This window comes from Balaenoptera musculus, chromosome 10, assembly GCF_009873245.2.
Source record: "Balaenoptera musculus isolate JJ_BM4_2016_0621 chromosome 10, mBalMus1.pri.v3, whole genome shotgun sequence".
Taxonomy (NCBI): Eukaryota; Metazoa; Chordata; class Mammalia; order Artiodactyla; family Balaenopteridae; genus Balaenoptera; species Balaenoptera musculus.
Window position 1 is genome coordinate 101033773 of NC_045794.1, and position 26978 is coordinate 101060750.

Sequence of the window (26978 nt, forward strand, 5' to 3'; positions counted from 1 at the left end):
GTTCTTGACAGCATGGGATCTGGGGTATGTCAGGTGACATCTCTGAGACCGGATGCCCTCATGAGGACGTGAGCTCGGTAGGGGCCCCTAGCTGCATAAATAAATAATACTGTTGCCTGCCCAGCCTATGAGATATCCAGGATATAATGGACACGGATCACTTCATAAACTCTGAAACAGAATACAAAAATTGTCCATTGCTATATAGCATGTGCAATAAGAGTTGGGCTTGTCAATGTGTTAGTGGGAAGGTTATGTGGGTGTCTGCTGGGTGGGGCAAAGTTCATCACAGGTATGGGGCCAATCAACAAGGGTGAGCTTAAGACATAGGTGAAAGGGTCCGGTACGGCCGAGTCTCCAGCGTCTCGGTGTAGTGCGGCGATTTGTTTGGAGCTGTTTCGGGCCCGGAGTAGGTCCTCCTGGGCGCTCGCCGCTACAAATAGAACAGTGGCCGGAGCAGCGGGAGGGCAAGGAGCGGAGCTGGCATAGCACACATTTCGTTCCCGCAGGAGCGCCGTCCTGATGCGCAGGCACCGGGGGCTTTGTGCATTCCGCGCGAGGAGCTCGGGCGTCGCCGCGCAAACAAAGCCGCTTTGCAGCTCTCGCTCTTGCTCTCCGCCATTGGCTGCCGGGCCGCGACCTCCCCCCTGCGCTGGCAGAAGCCCAGCGCCTCGGCTGGGCACAAAGTCAGCCCCTCACCCTTGACGCATGGGGGGAGGGGCAGGCTCTCTGACAGCCCGGGGTGGGGTGGGCTGGGGGGGAGGGCGGTTGGTCGGAGTAGACAGCTCTTCCCGGCGCCCGGCCCCTTTGCCCTTCACTCTTCTGGGTCCCCCGCCCGCCGCACTCGTCGCGGCAACTCCGCCACCTGTTGACGCGTCCTCCCAGCTTGCGTTCCCTTTCTTCTCTTGCATTCTGGGCTCCCCCGGACAAGGTCCTTCCCCGCCCGCCCGCAGCCCCGCGCTCTCCCCAGACTCGAGGGCACCCGCGCTTAGGTGCCCGGTCTAGACCAGCTCATCGCACAGACTGGCAGAGCCGGGCTCCCCGAGGGAGGAGGGGCCTCGCCAGCGTGGCCTGGGACCCGGACGGGAACTTCCACCCTTCCCGCAGCCTCGCGCCCGCCCCTCCTAGACGTCAGCCCTTCCCAATGCGCGGGGCCGATCCCCAGCCGCACGCGGTGTGCCATCGCGGCGCTGTGCCCACCCGCCCGGTGACCTTGGCGGTCCCTCCGCCTCCCCGGCCTCAGTTTCCCCCAGGTGTTGCAGCAGTGGGGCCGGCGGTGGGAGCCCCCGAGAGCGGCCCCACCCCCGCCCCCGCGGGCATCCAATCGGGCGCCGCCGTCCGGGGGCTGTGTCCCGCGCGGGGCGGGGCTTCCCGGCGGGCCACCCGCGCGAGCCGCCCCAGCGGCCCGGCCGGGGCGGGGGACGGAGGGGCGGCGCGTGCCGCGGGGGCGCGGCTGGCACGGTCGCGGGGAGGCGGCGCCGGGCATGGGCCGGGGACGCGACGGCCCCACGGCGGGGGGCAGCGAGCGGCGGGGGCGGAGGCGGCCGCTAGCGCCCTGCCCGGCGCCGCCTCCCTCGGCGCGCTCGCCCCGCGGACCGGCAGGCGGCGGACCGGCAGGCGGAGGGCCGCGGCCCCAGGTGCCAGGCGGCGGGCGGGCGCGCGCGGGGGCTCGGGGGCCGGGCTCCCCCCACCTCGAGACCCAGAGCGGCGGCGGACTGGGAGGGGCCGGGCGGCGCATGCGCGGGGCCCGGGGCGCGGGGCGAGGGCGCTTGCCGCGGGCTCGTGCCGGGGATCCCGGGGCCCAGGGGGCCGCCCCTTGCTCGGCCTCCCTCCGCGCGCCCGTGGCCTGCCCGGAGCCTCGGCGTTCACAGCTGTCGCTGGGGCTGGGACCTGGGCAGAGGTCGAGACCCAGGACCTCAGAGACACTGGGTCCTCAGGTTGTCCCCCCGGAGAGAAGGCCCACCAGGCGGGGGCATCAGGCGCGCCCTTCCTTCTGCGTGGTCGAGCTTGGGCGTCACCGACTGGGGGCGTTTCCCGAGAACGCCGGGGATCCCCTAGGCCAGGTAGCCGGAGGTCCCGGCAGACTGACCCTCGTGCGCCTGGCGGCCGAGGTCCTACGGGAGAGACTCACACGCGGCTTAGTCCACCTTTGAGGAACTGCCCCACTTTGCGCCTGGCGCAGTCGCGCGACCCAGACGGGCCGGGCCGGGCGAGCCCAGGGCAGTCTCCGCCGCGGGACGTCCTCCCGATCCCGGGGCCCGCGGGTCTGGCGCGGGGCGTCCGCGCCCGGGTCTCCCCGAGTCCCCGGCCGCGCAGGGCGGTGTTGGCGGAAGTCCGGAGGGTCGGTTCTGCCCGCACGGCCTCCCCAGACTAACAGGGAACAACTGCGCGCCTGTGCTTTCCTCGCCTTTTTAAGTTTAAAGGCTGGAGCCGTGCCCCGAATGTCAAGGTTCTTTCTAAGAAAAGTCCACGGTTGTATAATGCCTTGGATTTCGCGGGGCGCTCTGGGACGTTCGGGGCTGCATGCCTACCCCCATCCCAGCCACCCCTCCCCAAACCAGGGAGCCCCTCCTCCCCCAGGGCTGCTTGGGAAGGGGTGCGTGGGGCCGGGAGGGGGTGGCAGGGTTTTCCTGGGGACGACCCTGCCACACCGTAGCCGTTGAAGACGCAGGGTCACGGTGACTTTCCTCTTTCAAGGTGGTGGAGAGTTGGGGAGAATCCAGAGGACATATCGTTGTAATCATTTCGTCCTTTACCTTCTTACTGCCAAGGCTGCTGTGAAAGGCCCTGCCTCTGCTGTGAAGTAACAGTTTGTGGCCAGACAAGTCCAGAACCAAGACGTTGCCATCACAGGTAAATAGAAGGTATGATTTACTCGTTTTTCCAGACTGAAATAGTTAAGTCTTTACTTCCATTGCCCTACAGACTAGCAATTTGGGGGTTAATTATTACCTTGTGATGCAACGGGTTAGATCTATTTTCATTTCTTTGAAAGTAAGATAAATGTGGATAGATTCCCTTTTAAGTTCTGAAAACTTTATTCTGTCAGTTTTACCGGGAACTTCCTTTCTTTATGGCAGGCAGGTTCCACGTAATTTAAAACTAGGTAATAAAACTGTGAGAAATGTTTTCACTTAACAGACACTTAAGTTACAGACGCTGACAAGTAAAGAGCACCGTGCCTTCTCTTAGCTGTTTTAATTCCAATTTGAATATCAGGCAGATGGCTTGCTGAGCTAGTTGGCCAGGTCTAGAACTGCCATCAGCCAGGACTGTGATACCCTGGAGAAGTGGGCCTGTAGTATAGATTGAGTGGTCACTGTGTGTGAGGGACCAGACAGTGAACTTGACAAACTTCTGTACAACTCTGAAGCAATAGCAAATTAATTGACCATAGAAAAAATGTTTTCCCTCTTCTCACATCTTGAACGTATAAAAGTTATTCCATAATCATAAAATAATTCTTGTTACTAGCTCATGTTTGTCCAACTTGTACACAGATTTTTTGGGGGGTGGGCTGCGTTGGGTCTTCGTTGCGGCGTGCGGGCTTCTCATTGCGGTGGCTTCCCTTGTTGCGGAGCACAGGCTCTAGGCGTGTGGGCTTCAGTAGTTGTGGCACATGGGCTCAGTAGTTGTGGCTCGCGGGCTCTAGGTGCGCAGGCTTCAGAAGTTGTGGCGCACAGGCTTAGTCGCTCTGCGGCATGTGGGATCTTCCGGGACCAGGTCTCAAACCCGTATCCCCTGCAGTGGCAGGCGGATTCTTAACCACTGCGCCACCAGGGAAGTCCCTATACACAGATTTTTAAACGTAGTACGTGTATGCGGGAGAGAGAATGAGAGAGAGAGGAGAGAAAAAATGTGTTTCTTGTATATAAACTATTTTGTCATCTGCTTTATTAACCATTAAGTTATGAAAAATCTTTCCATGTGAATAAATGTGTTTGCACTTTATCATTTTAAATGTCTATATCATATTTCATTGTGTTTAGATACAATAATTATTAAGCCAATCCTTTAACATATGTATATTTTAAAATTCTTTTAGTCTGTGAATGTTTACTGAGTTTTCAGCTGCTCAGTATTGAGCAGGGCAACTGGGGATCTGCTCATGAAGTTGACTCTTACACCAGAATATAAGAAGGGAGCTGAAAGGGGATGAAACTGGGGCGCAGAAAGGGAGGCTGTTTTTGCCGCAGCACCTCGTGGTTTAGGGACTGGTAACCAGCGGTCTTTTCCTTGTGTGTTGTTGTATGGGCATCTGTGTTTTTATAATAAGGATTCTTTAAGTAATCTTCTTTAAAAAACTATTATTAAAATGTTTCTTTGCTTACTGTAAACAGATTTTAAACATGCCACGTTTTTCTCTTTCCTCTCTCAGTCTGTGTGTGAATGGATATATTCTTTTTTTAAATAGTTTTAATTTATTTTTAAAATTTATTTATTTTATTTATTAATTATTTATGGCTGCGTTGGGTCTTTGTTGCCGCACGCGTGGGCTTTTCTCTAGTTGCGGTGAGCGGGGCCTACTCTTCGTTGCGGTGCACTGGCTTCTCACTGCAGTGGCTTCTCTTGTTGGGAGCACGGGCTCTAGGTGCGCGGGCTTCAGTAGTTGTGGCACGCAGGCTCAGTAGTTGTGGCGCACGGGCTTAGTTGCTCCGCGGCATGTGGGATCTTCCAGGACCAGGTCTCAAAACTGTGTCCGCTGCACTGGCAGGCGGATTCTTTTTTATTTATTTATTTATTTATTTATTTATTTTTGGCTGTGTTGGGTCTTCGTTTCTGTGCAAGGGCTCTCTCTAGTTGCGGCGAGCGGGGGCCACTCTTCATCACACTATCGTGGCCTCTCTTGTTGTGGAGTACAGACTCCAGATGCGCAGGCTCAGTAGTTGTAGCTCACAGGCCCAGTTGCTCCGCGGCATGTGGGATCTTCCCAGACCAGGGCTCGAACCCGTGTCCCCTGCATTGGCAGGTGGATTCTCAACCACTGCACCACCAGGGAAGCCCTGGCAGGCGGATTCTTAACCACTGCGTGACCAGGGAAACCCATGGATGTTTTTTTTTTTTTTTTTTTAATTATTTATTTGTTTATTTATGGCTGTGTTGGGTCTTCGTTTCTGTGCGAGGTCTTTTCTCTAGTTGCGGCAAGCGGGGGCCACTCTTCATCGCGGTGCGCGGGCCTCTCACTATCGCGGCCTGTCTTGTTGTGGAGCACAGGCTCCAGACGCGCAGGCTCAGTAGTTGTGGCTCACGGGTCCAGTTGCTCCGCGGCATGTGAGATCTTCCCAGACCAGGGCTCGAACCCGTGTCCCCTGCATTGGCAGGCAGATTCTCAACCACTGCACCACCAGGGAAGCCCCTGGATGTATTCTTAACAGCAAATAGGATGAGTGTCTTAACTTCCAAGTGGCCGGTGTTTGGGGTGAACGTTTGTACTAATTTTGTTGCATCGCAGTTAGAGGATGTGGCTTTTTGGGAATTTGAGGGCCTCTGTTTTTATTTCTGGTTTTGGTGGCTTGGTATAGGCTTCATAGACACTTCAAATAAAGCCATAGTTTCTGTTTGTAGGATAGACATTTGCTGTGTCTGTTATTTCTGCCTTCGTAATTACATAGAACCAGCTAGCTCACGTCTAAGGCCATGTGGTTAGGGAAAATTAGGCAAAGAATTTTAATTTCCAACTTGGTGTGAAGATAGGTTTAAGGTAAGAACCAAACAGGAAAAGCCCTAGATGTCCCAGTGGACCTGATTTAAAAGAACTTGTTTGTTCTTCCAAGTATTTCTGTCACTTGCATGCAGTGATGTGTACTGTGGGTAACAGACATCACCTAGTCTGGTTTGCTTGTTGTTTGGAGGTGTGGTCATTCTTTGCTTCTAGAGTATTTAATTAGTATCTTGTTGTAGCACTATTGTGGGAAGGTTTATGCACTTCAAAAGGTGAAGCGAGGGCTTCCCTGGTGGCGCAGTGGTTGAGAATCTGCCTGCCAATGCAAGGGACACAGGTTCGAGCCCTGGTCTGGGAAGATCCCACATGCCGCGGAGCAACTGGGCCCGTGAGCCACAACTACTGAGCCTGCGCGTCTGGAGCCTGTGCTCCGCAACAAGAGAGGCCGCCATAGTGAAAGGCCCGCACACTGCGATGAAGAGTGGCCCCCGCTTGCCACAACTAGAGAAAGCCCTCGCACAGAAACGAAGACCCAACACAGCCAAAAATAAATAAATAAATAAATAAATAAATAAATAAATAAATAAATAAAAGAAAAGGTGAAACGATTACTCCTTACTAAGTCAGACATATTATTAGTTATTTTGGTAGTTGAGCTGCATTTGTTTTGAGGTCGGCATACAGTACCAGAAAAAGTACTTGAGAATTTTGGTTTGCATCAGGGATGCAGCTTGACATAGTGGAAGAGGTGTTAGGTCATCCCCAGGTTTGATTCTCGTCCCTTCGAGGCTGCCTGCCGGGCCTGGGGATCTCTGTTCACCTCTCTAAATGCTTTTTTCTCATCACAAAACGGAGTTCCTCTCCTTTCCACCTCTTTGAAGGGTTGGGAGGCTCAAAAGTGGTGGCTTATGTGAAGATTCTTTGTAACAAGTAAAAAGGCATATTTAGCCCAGGTAGTGTCTTAAAGAAGCACACCTTGTACTGCCTGCCTCTCCCTGAGCCGGATCTGGTAACTGTGTTACTTTTGCTCTGACCATTCGATGATTTTTCAAAGGCTTTTGGAAAGAAGCACATCCCCCACCCCAAATATATACTTCCTTTCATTTTTGAGTAGGTAATCGAGAGCCCTACACCACTAAGAACAAAACTGTCCTGAGCAGTTTTTGTTTTCTCTGCACATGGATATGCCCTCAGGTTTATTTATTTATTTATTTATTTATTTATTTATTTATTTATTTATTTATTTATTTATTTATGGCTGCGTTGGGTCTTTGTTGCTGCGTGCGGGCTTTCTCTAGTTGAGGGGAGCTGGGGCCACTCTTCATTGTGGTGCGCGGGCTTCTCACTGCGGTGGCTTCTCTTGTTGTGGAGCACGGGCTCTAGGCACGCGGTCTTCAGTAGTTGTGGCTCGCGGGTCCAGAGTGCAGGCTCAGTAGTTGTGGCGCACAGGCTTAGTTGCTTCGTGGCATGTGGGATCTTCCCGGACCAGGGCTTGAACCCGTGTCCCCTGCATTGGCAGGCAGGTTCTTAACCACTGCGCCACCAGGGAAGTCCCTGCCCTCAGGTTTTTATGGTGATATATTTTGCATTCGTCTTTACTCCGGTATCCCCAGACCATGAAAACAACTGTTCCTCATCCTTGGAGGGTCTGCGGAGATGCAGGCTGGGTGAAATCTTCCCCCACCAGGGCTGCTCCTGGGTGCTGCCCTACCTCACTTTCCCCGCTGAGTCCACCTTGATGAGAACAGAGTATGTGTTAATCAGTTCTGCCCGGCTGGTCCTATATACTGAGTAGGCCCTCCACATCTGCAGGTTCTGTATCCACCAGTTCAACCAACCATGGATTGAAAATATTCGGGAAAAAAAATTCCAGAAAGTTCCAGAAAACAAAACTTGAATTTACCACGTGCCATAAGTATTTACATAGCATTTACATTGTATTCACAACTATTTACATTGCATGTATGTTGCATTAGTTATTATAAGTAATCTAGAGATGATTTAAAGTATACAAAGGATGTGCGTAGGTTATGTGCAAACACTACACCTTTGTATATAAAGGACTTGAGCCTCTACAGATTTTGGTATCCCCAGGGGGTCCTGGAACCAGTCCCCTGAGGATGCTGAGGGAGGACTCTGAATGTTCATTGAACAAGTAAGACATGAACAGAATTTAATTCAATAAGAATTTATCGATTTTTTTTCTTTTTACAGTACTCAGATATGGGTGGGAGCTGGCTGGGGGGGACTTAGAAGTACAGCAGGGTGCCTACCCACCGCAAGAGGGTTTCCCCTTGGCATTTTGCAGTTTCCCTCAAACCTCGGATGGCGAGAGCCCATCCTTGCGGTGTGTTCCTGCACGCCATGCTAGACTCCCACACGTGGCTCCCATGGCATAGGTGTTATAAAGGTGGCAGCTGCGGTTCAAATTATTTTATTTATAATTATCACTAGATTTGGGGTATGTTAAACATTAAATAGACTTTTTATGAGATGGCCTGAGCATCTAATTAAATAAAATGCTCTTTCTTTCTGCAAGATCACGGATTCTAATTCCAAACAACTGACTCAGAAGGAAAGAGGTGTGTTTAAACATTTGGGAGTTGGGAAGTGTTTCTATTTAACGGGGCAAGGGTCCTGCTGGCCCTCCAGTTGTGGAGATAAGATAGGCACAGGAGAAGTTAGCGAAAGCATTCGAGAGGTTTAAGTCTTCCGTGTTCCAGACGCATCACTCATCCGACTGCTTTTAATTTTTTTTAATTTTTAAAAAATGTTATTGAAGTATAGTTGATTTACAATGTTGTGTTAATTTCTGCTGTACAGCAAAGTGACTCAGTTATACGCACATATATTCTTTTTCATGTTCTTTTCCATCATGGTTTATCACAGGATATTGCATGTAGTTCCCATCTGACTGCTTTTATTTTGCTCTATTTAAAGAGGTTTGCAAATAAAGAGGAGTGGCTGTTTCTCTTCTGATGCGCTTGCTTTTACACTTTTAACTCAGGGGTCACAAGTACACCTTTGAAGAAGGATCACCTGAATAGTCAGAGTTAGGAAAGCAAAGGCAGAATGAATTGTCTCAAAGCTTATGAAGCTTCACATGAAAGACTGGAAATGATGATACAGTTAAGTAAACAGTATACTGTAGTTCCTTTCCCCCCCCCACAACCCCGACCACTTTTAAGAGTGAGGCACCAGGCTCCCTGCAGCCATTTGTAACTGAATAAGTCTGTGGTTATGTGATAACCACACCGAGGTGACAAATTGCCAAGTTCTAGTAAAAGAGATCCAGTTATTTAGAAGTTGACACGTGGCTGCCTCCCTCCCTTTCTGAAACAGTCTAAGAAATTGTTAGCCTGACGCGTATTTAAGTGCGTATTTACAATGAAACAATAAGGCTTGTAAAATACAGGATTGCAGAATCAAGTGACAATCAAATCTTGATCTGAAATCAAGTTTTCTTCTATTACCTAGATGTTAAATGGGATTTTTTTTTTTTTTTACCAGAAGAATTTTTAGAAGCATTTTCAGGCAGTGTTCCTTCTTGCACAAGTTGACATCTTTGAGGCTGCCGGCATGAAGAGTATTTTCCCTTCTGTCTAGGATTATGAATAAATTTGATAAATTCTAGGCGGTAGTCTCGTTTTGGCTCATTTTGTGGGACAGCTTGATAAGTGGGTTAGTGTCTTATTTATTCACTGTTCACTCACTTTATTTCTGGTTTTCTAACTGTGTGTTGGGGATGGGATTAACAGGACTGATGTGTAAAAGGAAAATTGAGAAATCCGAGAAATTTGAAATTTGCTTTCAATAGAAGCATCTCTTGGTGTGTGGAAGTTATTTATAACACAAACAAAAGGGTAATATTTGATGTGTTTACGACATCCTTGGATTTTAGGATTCGTGGAGGATTATTTTGCTTGAGTATTACAATCACCTTTTTTGCCCACTTTGAAACCCGTCACAGAATCTGTCACCAGCTCTAGACAAGGGGACTCCTGCCCCATCTCTGCAGAGTCCTCCCGATGGTTCACAGCAAGCGGTCCAAAGCGCATGGAGGTTCAGAAAATGACCTTCCTTCTCACCATTCTTAGAAAAGCTCACTTGTCGAGAGCCCTTTCCAGAAAGGAAGGCATTCCATTGCTGTAGTTCTCAAATCATAAAAATAAACCTCATCCATTACGTTCAGTGAGGGGTCCTGAGAGACATGAGTAGTTAAAAAAAAACCCCACAAAGTTCAATTGTGCAAAAATATTCACGGCGGGAGCTTGACAGGGAGTGATATCCTAAAAAGAAGACTTTGAGAAAGAAAAGAGTCGTGAAGAGAAAGGCTTGAGAATATTGACATGCAGTGAGGGCTGATGTTGCTTGAGAGAAAAGACCAGCACAAACAGGGTTAAAAGGATGTGTGAGACAAGATGACAGAAGGTTGTGAGGGTGGAAATGTTGGTGTCTGAGCCAGAGACAGAAGGTTCTGGACCTGGGGAGGGAGGAAAGGTCAGGGTGCTTGCACGCACTCGGGAGGGGGAGAGGGAGGATGGATCTAGATCGATGGATCTCTAGTGGTGGTGGGAGTGTGACCCACCCTCCACCCGAGCAGCCTGGAAACCAAAGATTGTAACCGCCCGCCAGCACAGGGGCAGGAATTCCCGATCCAGCGCTGGTGTGCTGAACCGAAAGGGGAGGGTTCCCATCCTGGCCGAGGGTGACCGCGACTGGCGACAGCAGGAAGGGTTAAGTGGGAAGCATTCAGTGACGGGCAGGAGTAATTCTTTCCAAGTCCCAGCTTTGTGTGTGAATATCGGTACCTAGCAGGACACAACGTTGTCAATCAGTACTTCAATAAAATAAATTTTAATCGAAGAGTATCTAGCAGGTTATCAATATAAGAAGAGAAAATAGGGTCTTTCACTCTGGAAACCAAAAATTATCGACTGTTTTCCGGCTACCTTCTCTTCACTTAGATGAGTCTAACAGAGTTAGCTTTTAGTGTCTAGGTCAGAAGTCTAAGTGAAAGTGAGTATCTAACCACATTCAAGGATGGCCAATAATCTTTAATACTAATAGGGGCACAAGCCTTAAGAGAAAGAAGATTCTAGAAGGAAAAACAATAGCCAGGAAAGCAGATACATCCATGGCTGATTCACAGACTGGGACACAAAACCTTGGACGGGCTCAGTAACTCTGGAACGAATGAATTCAAATGCAGGCTTTCTTCGTCAGATAAATCATTTTCTAGGAGGTGTTTCAGAAAGATTCATGCCCAATTCTTATATCAGATCTGGTACGGTCTCTTTGAGAATGAGACCTCTGAAAGACAAGAGCTAGTAAATAAAATTTAGAAAAGGAATGACTTCTAAGAGATGAAAAGATGAAATTCCAACCGAAGGTATAAACACCTCCATCCAGCTGCCGTCTTTGTATTTGTAGATGTGAAGTTACATTGAACCAGGGCAGTGGAAGTTCACCAAAGTTGTACTTTGTCATTGCTGTCATGACCTCGGGCCCCACGTCCACCAGCCTTCCTGACGTCACCCGACCCTCCCGGAGACTCAAACTCAGACTGTCCGGTTCTGAGCACCCCCCGAGTTTTCCTTCCCCAACCCTGGTCTTCCTCCCCGTCCAGTAAGTGGCCTCCAGGAGGGCAGTGAGGGCAGGACAGGTGCAGGGTCCTGACCCACTTAGCAGCTCTCGGCCACAGACGGACCACTCATCCGCGCGCACCTCAGTTTCCTTGTCTACAAATGGGGCAAGTGCTAATGCTTTGCGTGGGAGACTGTTGCCTGGTGCAGAGTGAGAACGCTTTTTACTTTTTCATTTTTTACTTTTTTTTGGCCATGCTGCACAGCTTGTGGGATCTTAGTTCCCCAACCAGGGATCCAACCCGGGCCCTCGGCAGTGAAAGTGCGGAGTCCTAACCACTGGACCGCCAGGGAATTCCCAAGGATGCTTTAAAAAAATTTGTTTTAGTTTATTCACGTACAGTTGATTTACAATCTTGTGTCAATTTCTGCTGTACAGCAAAGTGATTGTTTTATATATATATATTCTTTTTCCTATTCTTTTTCATGATGGTTTATCACAGGATACTGAATGCAGCTCCCTGTGCACTACAGCAGGACCTTGCTGTTAATGCTTTCATTGTTTCCTTGCTTGTTGTTAACTGTCCAACCATAACATGGACTCATCCTTCCTCATTTATCAGCTCCCGTGGTGACTGGGAGGGCAGGGCCCTGACTCTCAGGGGCCGACGTTCTTCCTCCATGGCCAGATCCTTGTTTGTGCCTGGGACATTCCCTCACCCTGCCCCTCATCCCCACCTCACCCCTTACCTCTACCCCCTACCCTGGAGACCTCAGCTGAAAACTTTCTTAGGGAGACCTTCCAGAACTGCCTGCCCGGTCAGGTCTCTCTGATGCAACGCCTGGTGCTTTTCCTGTAAGCTTGCCCATTACATGTTCATCTGCATGGCCTCTTGGTGAAAGTCGCTCTCCCCGATGAGTCACAGACCCCAGGGGGCAGGAAACCATAGCTGCCCCGCTCTCCACCGCCCAGGATGTACTGCCAGCAGGTGCTGCAGGACCGGCTGGGTGAACATGCAGCTCCGGTCAGGCTACCCTACATTTGAGATTCCTTCCAGGCTTAATCAAACGCCACCTCCTTCATGAAGCCTTCCTTGATTCCCCCCCCGAATGAGAGGCAGGAATTTTGTCACTCAGACACCCTATAGCGTTTTTTTTTAAAATAAGTTTATTTATTCACTTATTTTTGGCTGCATTGAGTCTTCGTTGCTGCACGCAGGCTTTCTCTAGTTGCAGCGAGCGGGGGCTACTCTTCATCGTCGCAGTGTGCGGGCTTCTCACTGCGGTAGCTTCTCTTGTTGGGGAGCACGGGCTCTAGGCGCGCGGGCTTCAGTAGTTGTGGCACGCGGGCTCAGTAGTTGTGGCTCGCGGGCTCTAGAGCGCAGGCTCAGTAGCTGTGGTGCATGGGCTTAGTAGCTCCGCGGCATGTGGGATCTTCCCAGACCAGGGCTCAAACCCATGTGCCCTGCACTGGCAGGCAGATTCTTAACCACTGCGCCACCAGGGAAGTCCACCCTGTAGCATTTTGAATCTCTCTGACTGGACATATTCTGCCTTCACCTCAGCAACTGTTTATTGAGCACTTCAGTCATTCATCCCAGAGCTCATTCATTTATTCAGCACACCTTTCCTGAGCTCCTGCTATGTGCCAGGCAGTGTTCCAAGAGCTGGGGACAGCAGTGGAAAACGGCAGGCACCATTCCCTGCCATCAGGAAGCACTGCATTACATGACAAGCAGGACTCCTAAGTTCAGAGGAGATGCAGGTACTCAAGCAACACGGTGCCGCGTGGTGAGAACCAGCCTAGAAGGCCTGATAGGTGAGGCTGCCCTTCCCTGAGCCTCTCGGCGGCCAGGCGAGCAGCGGTGTTCTGACAATGATCTGCACGTGCGGCTCAAGAAATATTTGTCCTCAAAATTTCCTTTCAATTAAAGGAACTAAGTTGGGAGAAAGGAAAAGAGTGAATAAAAGCGATCCAAGCAATTGTAGAACCCATCTTAGCTCTCCTGTTCGTTATCTTCTTATTTCACTTATCATTACGTGCTCAAGTGAAATCCTTTTGAACCACTTAGGTCAGCAGGATTTAAATCTTAGATGCATATTAACTCTCATCTAATGACCTATTTTCAGAAAACACCACACGTTTAGTTGCGGTGTCTGCCTTCTCTTTGTCGCTGATAGTTCTGGCATGAAAAGCAGATAAGCCCTCTGAGCAGTGATTCTGTCTTCATCACAGAAGCGTGATAATCGCTTCCTGAAAGGAGCAGGGACACGAGGGATCGTGTGTGCCATTAGCTTGACATCGTTTGGTTTCATAGTCATGAATGAGGCGAATTAGTCCTTAGACACACGCAAGCCCCTTTCCTAGGATAATAGACGGGTGAAGTCTGTGCCTCCAGGGCTTCTGGCTTCTTGCTTTGTGGCTGGGAAGGTGGGGAGAGAGGCGGCTCTATCCTGCCCAGGAGGTTAGGAGCCCAGGTACGTCAGGCGGGAGCAGGGCTGGCTTCCGGAGGTGCCAGAGAAATCCCTCTGGCTGCCCTCCTCCGTGGATGTGACGATGCGCTGGGTCGCCTTTTAACAGCAGACTCGCCTCTTTGTATCAGGTTCCCTAAAAACCAGTCAGTGGAGATGGGTTTGAGGTCTTCTAAAAGTCAAGTTTACTGAGGTATAATGTACATGCAGTAAAATCCATCCTTTTTGGATGGACAATTCTGTGCATTTTGAAAAGCATCTATGGCCCATTTTCTTGCTGGTCGTCAGCCAGAGGTGCCCACATTTCTTGGTGTGTGGCCCCTTGGTTGTCAAAACCTGCAACGTGGCTCAAGTCATTCTCATGCTCTGAATCTCTAGGACCTCCCCTTCTGCCTCCTTTCAGCCGGAGAAAATTCTCTGCTTTTAAGGGGTCAAGTGATTCAGTTGGGCCCACCTGGATAATCCAGAACATTCTCCCCTCTCAGGCCTGCACCTGTGTCAGTTCCCTGTGGCTGCTGTCACAGAGCACGATCTGGGTGGCTTTAAAGAACAGAAATTTATTCTTGTGCAGTTCTAAGGGCCAGAAGTCTGAACTCAAGGTGTCGGCAGGGCCGCCCTCTCTCTTAGACTCTGGGTGGATGCCTTCCTCGCCTCCTCTTTAGTTCTGGTGGTGCCCATCAACCCTTGGCATTCTTTGGCTTGTGGAAGCATCACTCCAATCTCCACCTGTCATCACATGGCATTCTCACTGTGTGTGTGTGTCCAAATTTCCACTTTTTATAAGGACACCAGTCATATTGGATTAAGGATCCGCTTCACTCTGGTATAACCTCATCATAACTATATCCTCAAAGAGCCCTATTTCCAATAAGGTCACATTCTGAAGTACTGGAGGTTAGGATGTGGACATACCTTTTTGGGGGACTCAAGTGAACCCGTGATGGTACCCTCGGTCACATCTGCAGAGCCCCTTCTGCCATGCATGGTGACATAGCCATAGGCTCCAGGATTGGAGCATGGACATCTTTGGGGCCATTAACTGGCACCATTCCATGGTCATGCCCTCATGGAACTCACAGTCTACAGGCAACTAACACCCGTTCAAGGAGTTTTGGAGACATGAGACCCCACTAAACATGTTCTGTTCATATTCGAAGGTGGGTGACCTGTTCAGAGTCTAGCTCTGTCAATTAGGGACGAATCTATAACATCAAAGATAAGGAGTCATGATCAGAGGTGCCTGGTGTGTTAGGCGGCTTAGGAAGGGCTGGTCCTGTGGACCTCACACAGGGCGATGGAAGGCTTAGGGGACAGACATGTAGGAATCACAGCACCGTGAGTGCAGAGCCTGGTAGCCCCTTTCTTTCCCTTCATCAGGCTGGTGCCAAGGCGAAAACACAAGTGACTGGAGGGGCTAGAGAGCCAGGGGGTGGTGGGGCCCCGTGGGACTCTCCCAGCTCCATGTCCCTGCTACAGGAGGGAAGGGTAATGTAAGTGTGCTCTTTCCCCACGTAGGGAGGCCTTCCCCTTAGTTATAATGGCAGCCTCTCCCCGACCCTATCTCCATCTCACATAGTATAAGCTTTACTGGTCTGTTTCTCATCTGTTTCCCCTAGAATAGCAGCCCCACGAGGGCAGGGGAATTTGTCTGTTTTTGTCTGTTTTCTTCACTGCTGTACCCAAACTGGCTATCACAGGAGGCACCTAAAAATATCTGTTGAATGAACAAAGCTTTCCACTCTGCTTAATGATCTGTGCCCTCCTGCTTGTTGAAAAGATAAGTTTTTCTGTTCTACAATTGTATTAGCATATTATTAGAAAGTTATTATTATTTGAGTAATACTGCCTGAATATGAGGAAAACCTTAAGGAACTATAATCATTTTTCTATATTCCAGTCTATGGATTTTATTGAAGAGTACAGAAATACTTCTTTGTAACTCTGGAAGTGAAAAATAAAGAGAAAAAGAGCAATTTCAAACTGTGGAGCTGTTAAGTATTCAGTGGTTTTAAAATGTTAAGCTGGAGGCTCCATTGCTGATGATGGCTTAGCAGTTTGGAAGTCAACTCAGAAAAGGTGGACAGAATCTTTAAACATATGCCAAGGCATTGGCAAGCTCATGAGGTGGTGAGCAGTTGCCAGGCTGAGATCTGGAGAAGGTGGAAACTTGATATTTGGGGTCATTTTGTCCCTGGGGTGTTGGCTAATTTATGGAAGAAGCACTTAAGAACCTACATACGTCCATGGGGCTAGGAGTCAAAAGTTGAGCCACAAAGGCTCCAAGAAGGAAAGACCCTGGTAAACATCCCAAACTCCGGGTTGGGGCCCCAAAAAGCTGCCCCCTAGGAACACAGGTGACCTGGAAGTCAATCCGTTGCTCCAGGACTAAAGGCCTGTTCTAAGTAATCTCAGTCCTTGAGGTTGGATTAAGGTGCTTCCAGACTACTAAGACCTCTGACGCCTGGCAGAAGCAGACGAATATCCTCTCTGGAGAACAAAGCATCATCCTCAGCCGCTGTTTCTATCAACAGTTTTTCAAATACAGGCAGTCCTCACTTTGCACATTTCCATTATGCACAAATTTCAGTACCACAGTTAATTAAATAACACCAGTCTCCCTACACCAGGGCTCCTATTTCAGTTATCAGGGATTAAGCACTGAGTAGCTGTGAAAACACAGTCTCAGCTGCCAGCTCCCCAGTCCACAAATCACTACATAGATAACAGATGTGCATAGGATCAGTGACCAATCCGTCACTCCTTTCAGAGTCCTTCTGTGATTGGTCCCTGCGCATCTGTCAGTCAGTTCACCTACAGACAGCAAAGTGTGTCCTGGTGTTGCCTCCTTGTCTCCCAGTGAAAAACCCACATGACGCTTTATAAAAAAAAGGATAAGTGAGAGGAATTGGCCAACAAAGATGAAAGTGCAGCAAATAAGTCAAAAATGATAATGCTGGAAGTAAAACTAGAGTCGAACATCAATGGAGTTCTAGAAGAAATAGTGACTGTGGGAACGTGGACACTGCTGCCAGTTCAAGAGACTCCAGAGGGGCAGCCAGAGGAATGTAGTAAAAGTGACTTATCGACATACTTGAGGGATTGCCCTGGTGGCCCAGTGGGTAAGACTCCGCACTCCCAATGCAGGGGGCCTAGGTTCCATACCTGGTCGGGGAACTGGATCCCACAAGCATGCCGCAGCTAAGAGTTTGCATGCCGTGACTAAGGAGCCAGCAAGCCGCAACTAAGGAGCCCACGTGCCACAACTAAGGCGCACATGTGCCGCAACTAAGGAGCACACGTGCTGCAACTAAAGAGCCCACGTGCCTCAACTAAGGAGGCTGCCGGCTGCAAGTAAGACCCGGTGCAAACAAATAAATAAATAAATAGAATAGAATAAAATAAAAGATATTAAAAAAAAAACATACTTGAGGAATATGGTTGAAGATGTCACACAGGAAGTGAGCCCAGCTCCAACAAAAATCACATTAAAGAACTCTGTAAGACATTTCATGACGTTGAAAGTGCAAAGCATAAAATGTTGGAGGCTCACCCAAACTTAGAAAGGAGTTTGACAATTTGGTAAGGCACAGAAGAGAAGTCTGCTCCGAATTGCAAGTTATACAGTAAGAAGGCAGCAGGCACAGTCCAAACTACTCTTGGTAAGTTTTTTACAACAAAATAAAACATTTTTAATTCTCAGTGATTTTAATTCTTAGTGATGCTAACGTCTTACATTACAATCTACTAAATAAATATTAGTTTTACTGTATCTTATATTTCCCTCTGCATTTACAACTGATAATAAGAGATATTTTAGTGTTTTGACAATAACTTTAAAGGTCATGGTGCACTTGTTATTTTTACCGTTGATTAGTAAAATCACTTTGCATAATTTCTGCTTGCGTGATGCTTTTTATGGTCTTGCATTACCATGCAAATCAAGCCTGTTTTTTACAGTAATGGCACAAACAAAACCAAGCGTATGAGACAACTCATGAACCAGCAAAAATAATAAATGATAGAAATAGACCTACATGACTCTAAATATTAGACTTAAAAGATGTAAACTTTAAAATAAACTTGCTTATTATATTCAGGAAGATGAAAGGTAAGATTGGGAATTTTGGTAGAACGCTAGAAATTGTAATTTTAGAAAGGACATTGATTTGAAAAAACGTAGGAATCATAAAACTGAAAAAAAAACCCCTGAAATTATGTATTCTGTAGAAAGATATAATAGCAGAGTAGATACAACATCACAACTGATGTGAGAATTGGTGAGTAATAAAATACATCAGAAATAATATCTAAAGTGAAGCACAAAGAGAAAAAAGGATGGACTACAAATATAGAGAATATAGTGATGAATTCTACCATACATATAATTGAAATCCTAAGAGGACAAGAAAGAGAAATGGGACAGAAACAGTATTTGAAGAGATAGTGGCTGAAGTTTTTCCAACACTGATGAAAGACATTAAGTTACAGATTTAAGACTCCTATAGAACTACAAGCAGAGTTAAAAACCAAAAAAATCCATACCTACACACCCTATAGTAAAACTGCTGAAAAAACAAAGGCAAAGCCATAATCTTAAAAGAAGCTAGAGGTTAAAAACAAAAAACAAAACCAGACATTACTTTCAAAGGAGCAGCAAGTCAGAGAGAAATTCTCAACCAAAACGATGGAAGCCAGAAGACAGTGGAAAGACATTTTCAATGTGCTGAAAGTCGAGTTTATTCCAGGAATAAAAGATTAGTTTAACATTTAAAAAGTAATCAAGCATCAACAAATACGAAATGCTTCTGGATAAAATGCACGAGACCTGGACAGTGAAATCTACCAAACGTGGCTGAGAGAAATTTTGAAAGACCTAAATAAATGACAAGTTACAGCATGCTCAGTATCGTTAAGACGGCAGTTCTTCCCAAAATGATCTACAGATTTGAGTGATCAAAATTGAATCTTAGCTTGCCTATTTGTAGAATTTGACAAACTGATTCTAAAATTATGTGGAAATGCAATGGACCTAGAGTGGCTAAAACAACTTTGAAAAAGAAGAACACAGATGGAGGACTTGAACTACCGGATTTCAAGAATTATTATAGAGCCACAGTAATTGACAATATAATATTGATATGAAAACAGATAAATAGATGAATGGCACAGAGTAGCAAGTTGAGAAATAGACCCAACTATATGGTCAACTGATTTTGAACAGAGTGAGAAGTCGTTTCAGTGGGAAAAGATAATTTTTCAACAAATAATGCTGGAACAATTGGATAGCCATATTCAAAAGAACAAACCTCAGCCCTCATCTCACATGATATTAAAAAATAAGAAGAAGAACTTGAAATGGGTCATAGACCTAATTGTAAGAGTTAAAAAACTATAAAACTTCTAGAAGAAACATAGAATAAATCTTAGTGATTTGGGATTTGGCAAAGATGTCATATATGAGTCAAAAAACATGAACTGCAAAAGAAAAATTTAATAAATTAGACTTCATCGAAATTATAAACCTTTGCTCATCAAAAAGCATTTAAGAAAACAAAAGGCAAGCCACAGGCTTGGAGAAAATATCTGTAAAACGTATATCTGACAAAGGACCATTATCAGGAATATATAAAGAACTCTCACAATTCAATAAGAAGACAACAACCCAATTAAGAATGAAAGCAAAAGTGGGCAAATGATTTGAACAAATTCTTCAACAAAAGGTGTTGGATGGCAAGTAAGCACATGAAAAGATGTTTAACATCATTAGTCATTAGGAAAATGCAAACTATTAGTAGCAGATATTGCTGTTAGTAGTAGAGAGATATTAAACACCAGCCAGAATGGCTAAATTAAGAAGACTGACCAAGTGTCAAGGCCGAGGATGTGGTGTGGCAGGAACTCACCAACACTGATAATGGGAATGTAAAGTGGTACCGCCTCTTTGAAAAACATTTTGGCAAGTGATATCACTGATGTTATTGCCAAAAGTATCATATACCTGAAGGACCCAAACTGAAAAGGCTATATAGACTGTATGATTTCAACTCTGTGACATTCTGGAAAAAGCAAAACTGTGGAGACAGTAAAAAGATCAGTGGTTACCGGGGGTTGGGGGAGGAAAGGATGATTAGACAGAGCACAGAGGACTTTTAGGGCAGTGAAGTCATTCTGTATGATACTGTAATAGAGGTACATATCCTTATACATTTGTCCAAATCTATAGAAAGTACAACACCAAGAGTGAACCCTGATGTAAACTATGGATTTTAGTTAATAATATACTGATATTGGCTCATCAGTGGTAACGATTGTACCGAGATGTTACTAATAGGAAAACTGTGAAGGTACATGGGAACTCTTTGCACGTTCTGCGCAGTTTTTCTGTAAACCTATAACTACTCTAAATAGTACAGACTGGTGGTTGCCAAGGGGGAGGGGGTAGAGGGAAGGATGGAGTGGGAGGTTGGGGTCAGCAGATGTAAGCTTTTATATATAGGATGGATAAACAACAAGGTCCTACTGTACAGCACAGAGAACTATATTCAATATCTTATGATAAACCATAATGGAAAAGAATATTTAAAAAAAAGACTCTCCATATATGTATAACTGAATCACTTTGCTGTGCAGCAGAAATTAACACATTATAAATCAACTATACTTAAATTAAAAATTGGAAAAAATAAAACTACTCTAAATAATACAATCTGTTCATTAAGAATTAAATTAAAATGTATGTATCTTATACCTAAGAATAAACCTTAAAAAGGTATGCAAGACCTCTACTGAGAAAACTGATCACACTATTGACATTAAATGTAGCCCAAATAAACAGATGGCTGTACCGTGTTCCCGGAAGGGACAACTCAGTCTTGGGAAGGGGTCAGTTCTCTCTGGAAAGGCCTGATGTGCCAAACAAGGGACACTGACCTCTGCCACCAAGCTCACGTGGGCATCTCGACTATGCTCAGCTGGACGGTGTGGACTCTTGGGGCTGGTTACAGGCAGGTTATACAGCCCTGAAGCCCCTACATGCCCCGCCCACCCCCAGAATGGCTTAGGATAAGCTTCAGGAACTTTGCCATTTTTTTTTTCCTTAAACAGATCATTTCTGTTCCCTTAGCATTCTTGTCCCTTGAAGTTGCATGAATCCCTAATTCTAAAGAAGAGCATCTGTGCCACGCCCAGCCTTTGCCTTTGAACCCTGGTGGTGTCTTCTGCATAGACTCCTTTCTTTGGTTCGTTGCTTAAAATGATATGAAGGTTTTTTGTAGGAACAGGACCAATGTCCAGAGTGTAGCACCGATGTTAGATTGAATCAGTCTATATTTATTGAACACCTGCCTTGTATGGCAAGGACGGTAGCAGGTGTGAATTCTGCCTTAAGGAGTTACAGATCAGGGGGATAGTTAGACATCAGTCAATACATGTGATGTGAGGGATGGGGTCCTTCCACCTGGGTGAATCCGGGAAAGCTTTTGGGAGGAATTGTATTTGAGCTTCCCCTAACGTGTGTGGGAATGGGAAGCATTCCAGGCAAAGGAATCAGATAAAGTACAGAGGCTGGAAAGCAGGAGGTGAGTCTGGCAGATGCTGAGTAGTTTATTTTGGCCAGAACACAGGGTTTGCAAAGGGGAATGAAGAGAAGTTTGATCCATTCAGGATAAAACGTCATCAAATGTTTATTAAGCTCCTTCTCTGTGCCAGGCATCATTCTAAGCATTTGGGGATACATAAGCGAACAAAAAACCCCACAAAATCCCTTTTCTTGTAGAGCTGGCTCTCTGGCGGGGAGAGACAGATGATCAGCCCAGTGGTGGAGTCCGTGCTCGGCTTGGTGTGTTCAAAGACGCTACAGGCAGAGGCGGGGGTGGGGCATGCATCCAGGGAGGGCCAAGGCGCTGCAAGGATGGCCAAGAGGCCTCACTGAGAAAGTGACGTCTGAGAAAGGACTGGAAGGTGAGAGTCTCAGCAGACTCCAGGAGGGGAGCGTCCTGGTGCAGCAGGCAGCAGGGGCCCGGCTCGCGGGGGGGAGCGCAAGCAAGTATGACTGCAAGAATGTCCCGGGAGGAGGAGGGCGTGCAGTCCCAGCGGGGAGGTGGCAGCAGGTCACCGTGGAGGGCCTTGGGGACATTGTAAGGGCCCTGGCTGTACCCTCTGTGAAAGCAGCCCCTGGGGAGGAGGCTTCTGAGTGGGGGCACCATGCACTGCGATGCAGCTGCTCCAGGCTCCCTCTGGCTGTCGTCAGAGGCCAGGGACAGAAGCTGCAGGCCGGTTGTGAGGCTGGTGGGCCTCACCGAGGGCTGGCAGCGTGCAGCTTGGGCAGCAAGGTGGTATGGCGGGAGGACACTGCACCGCGCACGGGGCAGGGAAACTGACAGCTGAGTAGCCATGTGACCTTGGATGCTGCTGATCCTTGGTCTGTTTCCTTCCCTGCAAATCCAGGTATGGAACGGATGCTCCTCGGGGGGTGCCGAAAGCAGGGGTGGGGTGATCAGGGCTGGACTTCAGGGTGCAACTGGCAGCAACGCGTGAGACCCTTGGAGAGAGGAGCTGGCTGGCTAGGGGGCCAGTTAGGAGGATGTTGCAGAAGTCCAGGTGGGGCGGTGGGGGGGGGGAGTGATGCTGTGGGCAGAGACAGGATGGATGCAAGTAATTAGGAAGAAAACAATCTTTCAAAACAAACAAACCAGACTGTCCAAAAGGCCCTAAGCTGTAACTTGCTGCAGACGTAAAAGACCAAGGTCACATCAGGGCATGTTGGGTAAAGGCATGTCGACAGCTGGTCCCGGCCTCAGACGTGCCCTCTTTTTTTTTTTTTTTCCCACATCCTTATTGAAGTATAAATGCTTTACAATGTTGTGTTAGTTTCTGCTGTACAACAAAGTGAATCAGCTATACGTATACATATACCCCATATCCTCTCCCTCCTGAGCCTCCCTCCCACCCTCCCTACCCCACCCCTCTAGGTCGTCACAAAGCATTGAGTTGATCTCCTTGTGCTATCAGACGTGCCCTCTTGCTGGCAGGGTGGCCGCACAGAGCCTTCTGCATGTCAAGCACTGGTGCTTTGACAGGCACCTCAACCCCTCCCCAATTTGCCCCAGTGGATATACATAATCAGTTACCGCGGAAACATGACCGTCTCCTCGTTAAAATCCCCGGCGCTGGGTCTTATGAATAAACCCTTAGTAGGTTTCCTGGTTCTCTTATTTTTATGCACAGCTTGACTTTATAGCAGTAAATTCATCTTTTTTCCTTAAACAGATTGCTTCTGTTCCCTTAGTGTCCTTGTCACTTTAAGTTGCATTCATCCTTGTTTCTTTAGAAAAGCCATTGTTCTACAATCGGCTATTGTTACCAACATTCGCTTTGGAATCAGTGAGCTGCTGAAAATCGACGTTAAGTCGATTATTTCGTTTCTGTTCTTTTCGCTCTTATTTGGGAATTTACAGAATAATTATGTTTTTAGTTTTCTTTTATTCGTCATGGCGAATAGGAATTGAAGCTATGTAGCTCTGGGAACCTGTAGTTCCAAATAGGAAAGCCTTGCAAACATTTCCAGCTGGCAAACGGACAAAACTGAGGGCGTGAAAAGTTGCTAGAGAGGCTAGGAGCCTACTGAAGCACCCAACTCCAGAAGAGGACCTAGGATACCTCAAGTTAGAGGCTCTTAGGAAGTGCTGACTCTTCTCTGAAGATACCTACCTAAAGACAAGCTACTATGAGTAGGAATTAAAGCAGTGTCTACATTCTATTTAAAAACAGGAGGAGTGAAAATGGTATGCTTTTAAAAAGTCGCTGTCATGAAAAGACAAAGAAAAGCTGTGGAAGTGTTTCAGATCAAAAGAGAAATGACAGCAAAATGCCATATCTGACCCTACGCTAGATCCTGTCCTGGAGGGAATAATATCAAGGACATTATTGGGTCAACTGACAAAATTTGACTTTGAATCATAAAGTATTATATCTCTGTTAAATGTACTGAAATTGATAAGTGTACTGTAGTGTGTAAGAGAACATCCTTATTCGTAGAAAACACATACTTCAGTATTGAGGGAGATAGGGTCATGCTTCAAATACACACACACACACACACACACACACACACACACACTGTATGCCTACCTAAGTATAAAGACAGAGCAAGTGGGCAGAATGTTAATCATCAGTGAATATGATAAAGGGTACAGGGTTCACAGTGTTCTTTGTACTATTTTGCGCACACGTGCAATTATTCTGTAAGTGAAATTACTTCCAAGTGGAAAAAAAAGCGAACGAACAAACCAGAAAGACAGTTTGTAACTTCTGTATCTTAGCTGCATGTATTACCATGTTCGGCTTCTGAAAGCTGCAGATCAGAAAATGTTGAGCTACAGCTCACCTGTTCTGAAGACATCACTCCTAATTTAGCTCCCTTTTAGTACTTTTTTAAAATTAAAAAATCTTTAAATTTGATATAATTGTAGATTCACATGCAGTTGTAAGAAATAATACAGAGAGATCCCCAGTACTCTTTATGCCGCTTCCCCAGTGGTAACATCTTGCAAAACAATAGTGCATTATCACAGCCAAGATATCGACATGATACTGTCAAGGTGAGCATTTTTATCACCTCTGCTTGCCCTTTAGAGCCACACTGATCCCTCAAACCCTGACCCCCTTCCTTACCCTGCAGTCTGTTCTCCATTTCTATCATTTTGTCATTTCAAGAGTGTTATATCATGAATCCTATGGCATGTAACTTTTTGGCATTGACTTTTTCATTTAGCATAACTCCCATCAGATTCATACAGGTTGTTGGGTATATTAATAGTTCATTCCTTTTTATTGCTGAGTAGTATTCTGTGGAATGAATGTACCAAGTTTGTGAAACCATTCACCATCAGAGGACATATGGGTTCTTTCCAGTTATGAGTTATGAATAAAGCTGCTGTACTGGTTTTAAATAGCTCCATTGAGATGTAGTTTACATACCATACACTGATATATAACTGGTATATTTAAACAATGGTTTAAAGTATACAATTCCATGGTTTCCATTATACTTACAGTGTTGTGCAACCATTGCCACGATCTAATTTTAGAACATTTTCATCACCCCTAGAAGAAACCACATATCCACTAACAATCATTCCTCATTCCCTGCACACCCCACCCCAGCCCTAAGCAACCAGTAATCTACTTTCTGTCTCTACAATTTGCCTGTCCTGGACATTTCGTATAAATGGATTTATACAATACATGGTTTTTTGTGACTGGCTTCTTTCACTTAGCATAATGTGTTCAAGGGTTATCCATGTTGTATCACAAATCAATACTTCATTTCTTTTTGTCACCAAGAATATTGTATAGACATAGTACACTTTCTTTATCCATTAATCAATTGGTGGACATGTAATTTCCACTTTTTGGCTGTGATGAATAATGCTGCTATGAACACGTACATGTTTTTGTGTAGATGTATGTTTTCATTTCTCTAGAAGTAGAATTGCTGTGTCATATAGTAACTCGGTGTTTAACTTTTTTGAGAAACTGACAAACTCTTTTCCAAATGGCTACATCATTTTACAATCTCAGTAGCAATATGTGAGGGTTCCAGTTTCTCCACATCTTCACCAACACTTGTTATTGTCTGTCTTTTTGATTGTAGCCATTCTAGTGGATGTGAAGTGGTATCTCATTGTGGTTTTGATTTGAATTTCCCTGACTAATGACACTGAGCATCTTTTCATACACCTGTTGGCCATTTGTATATCTTCTTTGGAGAAATGTCTGTTTAAATCCTTTGCGCATTTCTTTTTTTTTTTTTTTTTTTTGACTGTGTTGGGTCTTCGTTTCTGTGCGAGGGCTTTCTCTAGTTGTGGCAAGCGGGGGCCACTCTTCATCGCGGTGCGTGGGCCTCTCACTATCACGGCCTCTCTTGTTGCGGAGCACAGGCTCCAGACGCGCAGGCTCAGTAGTTGTGGCTCATGGGCCTAGTTGCTCCACGGCATGTGGGATCTTCCCAGACCAGGGCTCGAACCCGTGTCCCCTGCATTAGCAGGCAGACTCTCAACCACTGCGCCACCAGGGAAGCCCCTTTGCACATTTTTTAATTGGGTATTTGTCATTCTATTGTTGAGTTGTAAGAGCGCTTTATATCTTCTGGATACAAGTCTTGTATCAGATATATGATTTTCAAATATTTTTTCCCATTTTGTGAGTTGTCTTTTCACTTTCTTGATGATAGTGTTTATAGCACAGATTTTTTAATTTCAATGTCCAATTTGTTTTTTTCCTTTGTCACTTGTGCTCTTGGTATGTGTACAGGTTTTTGTGTGAACATAAGTTTTCATTTCACTGGCATAAATGCCCTAGAGCGCCATTGCTGGGTCATATGGTAGTTGTATGTTTAGTTTTATAAGAAACTGACCAACTGTTTTCCAGAGTAGCTGTACTGTTTTACATCCCCACCAGCAATGTCTGAGTGACCCTATCTGTCCACATCCTCACCAGCATTTGGTGTTGTTGCTCTTTTTTATTTTAGCCATTCTGATAGGTGTGCAGTGATATCTCATTATGGTTTTCATCTGCAAATCCTTAGTGGATAATGATGTGGAAGATCTTTTTATGTGCTTATTTTATTATTTTTTTGTGTGTGCTTATTTTACTGTCTGCATATTCTCTTCAGTTAAATGTCTCTTCATGTCTTTTGCTCATTTTCTAATTGAAATTCTGGCTTTTTATTGTTCCGTTTTGAAATTTCTTTATGTATTCAAGACATTTGTCCTTTGTCAGATATGTGATTTACAGATATTTTCACCCAAAGTATAGTTGTCTTTTCAGCCTCATCATAAGGTTCTTTATAAACCAAACATTTTTAATTTTGATGAGGTCCAGTTTATCAATTTTTCCTTTTAGGGATTGTGCTTCTGGCATCAAGCCTAAGAACTTTTTGCTTAGCTGTAGATCCTGACGCTTTTCTCCTAGTTTTTCTATAAGTTTTTTGGTTTTATATTCTACATGCAAGTCCATGATCCATTAGGAGGTAATTCTTGTGTAAGGTGAGACTTAGATTGAGGTTCATTTTTTTGTTGTTTTTAATTATGGATATCCAATCGTACCAGCACCATTTGTTGAAAAGGCTGTCATTCCTCCCTTGAATTGCTTTTTAATTGTCAAAAATCGGTTGGGCATATTTGTATGGGTCTATTTCAGGGTTTTGTGGTCTATGTGTTGGTTCCTTTGCCAATACCATACTGTCATGATTACTGAGT

General features: G+C 46.2%; 1 protein-coding gene across 11 annotated transcripts in view; it reads left to right on the plus strand.

Moving 5' to 3' along the window:
• The first annotated feature begins 364 nt into the window (after positions 1 to 364).
• Positions 365 to 26978, plus strand: part of PPARA (peroxisome proliferator activated receptor alpha) — a 71099-nt gene continuing 44485 nt past the window's right edge. Inside the window, exons 1-2 of one of the 11 annotated variants that reach the window (XM_036865680.1) lie at positions 365 to 409; positions 2772 to 2864. The gene's annotated coding sequence lies outside the window, so the exon portion shown is untranslated. The other 10 variants (XM_036865673.1, XM_036865678.1, XM_036865681.1 and 7 more) reach the window with 10 other exon arrangements.